Source organism: Ixodes scapularis, unplaced genomic scaffold (genome assembly GCF_016920785.2).
Source record: "Ixodes scapularis isolate PalLabHiFi unplaced genomic scaffold, ASM1692078v2 PGA_scaffold3__209_contigs__length_174095766, whole genome shotgun sequence".
In the NCBI taxonomy this organism is placed as follows: domain Eukaryota; kingdom Metazoa; phylum Arthropoda; class Arachnida; order Ixodida; family Ixodidae; genus Ixodes; species Ixodes scapularis.
In genome coordinates this window covers 13,152,412-13,158,411 of record NW_024609868.1, presented here as the reverse complement: position 1 = coordinate 13,158,411, position 6,000 = coordinate 13,152,412, and positions in this window count along the sequence as shown.

Below are 6,000 nucleotides of genomic sequence, written 5' to 3'. Positions count from 1 at the left end.
GAAGTGACGCCCAAACCGATGGCAGGAGCACAAAAAGGACAGCTCTATGACAGTTTGCGCAAGTCATGGTGTCACAGCTCTGTGTGGAGTGTGCGGGCCACCCGAACATTTTGGTCACGAATCACGGTTAACTGATCAGTGATTTTATTCGATCAGTTTTTGGTTTATCTTTTGAGTTATAGCAATACATACCAGGTTGCAGTGGGTGGGTGATCTTCGTAGATTCTGTGATCCCATGCTCTGTGGGCGTATCTATATCAAGAGCGGTCTCTCGATTCGTGCTCGAAGTGACGCCCAAACCGATGGCAGGAGCACAAAAAGGACAGCTCTATGACAGTTTGCGCAAGTCATGGTGTCACAGCTCTGTGTGGAGTGTGCGGGCCCCCCGAACATTTTGGTCACGAATCACGGTTAACTGATCAGTGATTTTATTGGATCAGTTTTTGGTTTATCTTTTGAGTTATAGCAATACATACCATGTTGCAGTGGGTGGGTGATCTTCGTAGATTCTGTGATCCCATGCTCTGTGGGCGTATCTATATCAAGAGCGGTCTCTCGATTCGTGCTCGAAGTGACGCCCAAACCGATGGCAGGAGCACAAAAAGGACAGCTCTATGACAGTTTGCGCAAGTCATGGTGTCACAGCTCTGTGTGGAGTGTGCGGGCCCCCCGAACATTTTGGTCACGAATCACGGTTAACTGATCAGTGATTTTATTCGATCAGTTTTTGGTTTATCTTTTGAGTTATAGCAATACATACCAGGTTGCAGTGGGTGGGTGATCTTCGTAGATTCTGTGATCCCATGCTCTGTGGGCGTATCTATATCAAGAGCGGTCTCTCGATTCGTGCTCGAAGTGACGCCCAAACCGACGGCAGGAGCACAAAAAGGACAGCTCTATGACAGTTTGCGCAAGTCATGGTGTCACAGCTCTGTGTGGAGTGTGCGGGCCCCCCGAACATTTTGGTCACGAATCACGGTTAACTGATCAGTGATTTTATTGGATCAGTTTTTGGTTTATCTTTTGAGTTATAGCAATACATACCATGTTGCAGTGGGTGGGTGATCTTCGTAGATTCTGTGATCCCATGCTCTGTGGGCGTATCTATATCAAGAGCGGTCTCTCGATTCGTGCTCGAAGTGACGCCCAAACCGATGGCAGGAGCACAAAAAGGACAGCTCTATGACAGTTTGCGCAAGTCATGGTGTCACAGCTCTGTGTGGAGTGTGCGGGCCCCCCGAACATTTTGGTCACGAATCACGGTTAACTGATCAGTGATTTTATTGGATCAGTTTTTGGTTTATCTTTTGAGTTATAGCAATACATACCATGTTGCAGTGGGTGGGTGATCTTCGTAGATTCTGTGATCCCATGCTCTGTGGGCGTATCTATATCAAGAGCGGTCTCTCGATTCGTGCTCGAAGTGACGCCCAAACCGATGGCAGGAGCACAAAAAGGACAGCTCTATGACAGTTTGCGCAAGTCATGGTGTCACAGCTCTGTGTGGAGTGTGCGGGCCACCCGAACATTTTGGTCACGAATCACGGTTAACTGATCAGTGATTTTATTCGATCAGTTTTTGGTTTATCTTTTGAGTTATAGCAATACATACCAGGTTGCAGTGGGTGGGTGATCTTCGTAGATTCTGTGATCCCATGCTCTGTGGGCGTATCTATATCAAGAGCGGTCTCTCGATTCGTGCTCGAAGTGACGCCCAAACCGACGGCAGGAGCACAAAAAGGACAGCTCTATGACAGTTTGCGCAAGTCATGGTGTCACAGCTCTGTGTGGAGTGTGCGGGCCCCCCGAACATTTTGGTCACGAATCACGGTTAACTGATCAGTGATTTTATTCAATCAGTTTTTGGTTTATCTTTTGAGTTATAGCAATACATACCATGTTGCAGTGGGTGGGTGATCTTCGTAGATTCTGTGATCCCATGCTCTGTGGGCGTATCTATATCAAGAGCGGTCTCTCGATTCGTGCTCGAAGTGACGCCCAAACCGATGGCAGGAGCACAAAAAGGACAGCTCTATGACAGTTTGCGCAAGTCAAGGTGTCACAGCTCTGTGTGGAGTGTGCGGGCCCCCCGAACATTTTGGTCACGAATCACGGTTAACTGATCAGTGATTTTATTGGATCAGTTTTTGGTTTATCTTTTGAGTTATAGCAATACATACCAGGTTGCAGTGGGTGGGTGATCTTCGTAGATTCTGTGATCCCATGCTCTGTGGGCGTATCTATATCAAGAGCGGTCTCTCGATTCGTGCTCGAAGTGACGCCCAAACCGATGGCAGGAGCACAAAAAGGACAGCTCTATGACAGTTTGCGCAAGTCAAGGTGTCACAGCTCTGTGTGGAGTGTGCGGGCCCCCCGAACATTTTGGTCACGAATCACGGTTAACTGATCAGTGATTTTATTGGATCAGTTTTTGGTTTATCTTTTGAGTTATAGCAATACATACCAGGTTGCAGTGGGTGGGTGATCTTCGTAGATTCTGTGATCCCATGCTCTGTGGGCGTATCTATATCAAGAGCGGTCTCTCGATTCGTGCTCGAAGTGACGCCCAAACCGACGGCAGGAGCACAAAAAGGACAGCTCTATGACAGTTTGCGCATGTCAAGGTGTCACAGCTCTGGGTGGAGTGTGCGGGCCCCCCGAACATTTTGGTCACGAATCACGGTTAACTGATCAGTGATTTTATTCGATCAGTTTTTGGTTTATCTTTTGAGTTATAGCAATACATACCAGGTTGCAGTGGGTGGGTGATCTTCGTAGATTCTGTGATCCCATGCTCTGTGGGCGTATCTATATCGAGAGCGGTCTCTCGATTCGTGCTCGAAGTGACGCCCAGACCGACGGCAGGAGCACAAAAAGGACAGCTCTATGACAGTTTGCGCATGTCAAGGTGTCACAGCTCTGGGTGGAGTGTGCGGGCCCCCCGAACATTTTGGTCACGAATCACGGTTAACTGATCAGTGATTTTATTCGATCAGTTTTTGGTTTATCTTTTGAGTTATAGCAATACATACCAGGTTGCAGTGGGTGGGTGATCTTCGTAGATTCTGTGATCCCATGCTCTGTGGGCGTATCTATATCGAGAGCGGTCTCTCGATTCGTGCTCGAAGTGACGCCCAAACCGACGGCAGGAGCACAAAAAGGACAGCTCTATGACAGTTTGCGCATGTCAAGGTGTCACAGCTCTGTGTGGAGTGTGCGGGCCCCCCGAACATTTTGGTCACGAATCACGGTTAACTGATCAGTGATTTTATTCGATCAGTTTTTGGTTTATCTTTTGAGTTATAGCAATACATACCAGGTTGCAGTGGGTGGGTGATCTTCGTAGATTCTGTGATCCCATGCTCTGTGGGCGTATCTATATCGAGAGCGGTCTCTCGATTCGTGCTCGAAGTGACGCCCAGACCGACGGCAGGAGCACAAAAAGGACAGCTCTATGACAGTTTGCGCATGTCAAGGTGTCACAGCTCTGTGTGGAGTGTGCGGGCCCCCCGAACATTTTGGTCACGAATCACGGTTAACTGATCAGTGATTTTATTCGATCAGTTTTTGGTTTATCTTTTGAGTTATAGCAATACATACCAGGTTGCAGTGGGTGGGTGATCTTCGTAGATTCTGTGATCCCATGCTCTGTGGGCGTATCTATATCGAGAGCGGTCTCTCGATTCGTGCTCGAAGTGACGCCCAAACCGACGGCAGGAGCACAAAAAGGACAGCTCTATGACAGTTTGCGCATGTCAAGGTGTCACAGCTCTGTGTGGAGTGTGCGGGCCCCCCGAACATTTTGGTCACGAATCACGGTTAACTGATCAGTGATTTTATTCGATCAGTTTTTGGTTTATCTTTTGAGTTATAGCAATACATACCAGGTTGCAGTGGGTGGGTGATCTTCGTAGATTCTGTGATCCCATGCTCTGTGGGCGTATCTATATCGAGAGCGGTCTCTCGATTCGTGCTCGAAGTGACGCCCAAACCGACGGCAGGAGCACAAAAAGGACAGCTCTATGACAGTTTGCGCATGTCAAGGTGTCACAGCTCTGGGTGGAGTGTGCGGGCCCCCCGAACATTTTGGTCACGAATCACGGTTAACTGATCAGTGATTTTATTCGATCAGTTTTTGGTTTATCTTTTGAGTTATAGCAATACATACCAGGTTGCAGTGGGTGGGTGATCTTCGTAGATTCTGTGATCCCATGCTCTGTGGGCGTATCTATATCGAGAGCGGTCTCTCGATTCGTGCTCGAAGTGACGCCCAAACCGACGGCAGGAGCACAAAAAGGACAGCTCTATGACAGTTTGCGCATGTCAAGGTGTCACAGCTCTGGGTGGAGTGTGCGGGCCCCCCGAACATTTTGGTCACGAATCACGGTTAACTGATCAGTGATTTTATTCGATCAGTTTTTGGTTTATCTTTTGAGTTATAGCAATACATACCAGGTTGCAGTGGGTGGGTGATCTTCGTAGATTCTGTGATCCCATGCTCTGTGGGCGTATCTATATCGAGAGCGGTCTCTCGATTCGTGCTCGAAGTGACGCCCAAACCGACGGCAGGAGCACAAAAAGGACAGCTCTATGACAGTTTGCGCATGTCAAGGTGTCACAGCTCTGGGTGGAGTGTGCGGGCCCCCCGAACATTTTGGTCACGAATCACGGTTAACTGATCAGTGATTTTATTTCCGCTCTGCATGGAAACACGCTGCCAGTGGTCTTTAGCGGTGCATTCTGTGTGAAAGGCTCCTAACTGTGATGCACGAGCAATATACGTATTCGTGTTTGTAGTGAATTAGTATATTTAAGAAGAACTAGGAATAACTTAAGCAGGTAGTGACGAGAAATAAAGCAAACCTTGTTAATCTGTACTGTGCAAATAGCTTTACCTTCGCGAAGGTCTGTCACCACCATTTGTTTGCAGCCTGTGCTGCTGTGAAAAATAGTTGCTCGGTGCGCCCCCTTGGAAACGTACTTAAGTGCTTGCGTTGATGGCACACTTATCAAGTTGGTTAGGACCAACTGTACCTACATGTTTATTTCCTATAGACATGTGTGTGTGTTTATGCAACCGGAAGTTATTTTGCCTCAATGGGCGTCTTGTGTCTAAGCTGTAGATGAGCAATTTCGCCAGTGCAGCAGAACCACTAGCCTAGGGTCCTTAACGTGAACCACGCAGTAGTGATACACGACCGCAAGCCTGTACGATGCTCATCCAGATCGAAACTGGAGGAGGGGAGGGGGGGGGGGGGGGGGGGGCTAAACTTAGGATTTTTGGGTTCTGCAGCGCGAGCCTTCGCTCCACGTGCTCCGAGCTGGTGCGCGCTCTCCCACTCGGCCACCGATCCCCCACAAAAACGTAATACACGTATGCACCATTCCAATTTACAAGTCCTCAGCCCAGCGTGCGATTTACCCAACCCAGCAGGTTCATGTTCATCGCTCCGGAAAGCGAGCAAATCACGCGCCATACGCACGAGCACTAAAATGAAACCGGCCTGGAGCCCTTTTCCTGAAAGGTCTATGCAAGTACAGGAGGTTTTGATAGGCACGCGCGCATATTTTCGATTGCAAAACAGAAATGGCGGAGATCTTCTGACGCAGTCAGAAGATCTCCGCCATTTCTGTTTTGCAATCGCCATATATATATATATATATATATATATTCGACCTTTATATGTTTGAAGTTAACCTTTGGGTTCTAGTCATCCACTCTTTGGCGGGTATTATATGGGGTATTGCTTGGTTTTGGGGGGACGCAGGAGACGCAGGAGGTTCAACATGTGTTTACTTAGAATTAGATGTCAATTTGGTTTAACGTTTGATTTTTTTTATTTTTTTTTTTTTTTTTTGCTTTTTGCTTTTTTTCCGCGCCGTAAAGTGTAAAAAAGCGTAAAGTAAAGGAAAAAAAACGACAAAAAAAAAGCATACAAAATTGTGTTGTTGTCGCAGAGAGGGTAAACTATTTCCAGATATGTGTCGGTATTTTCTTGG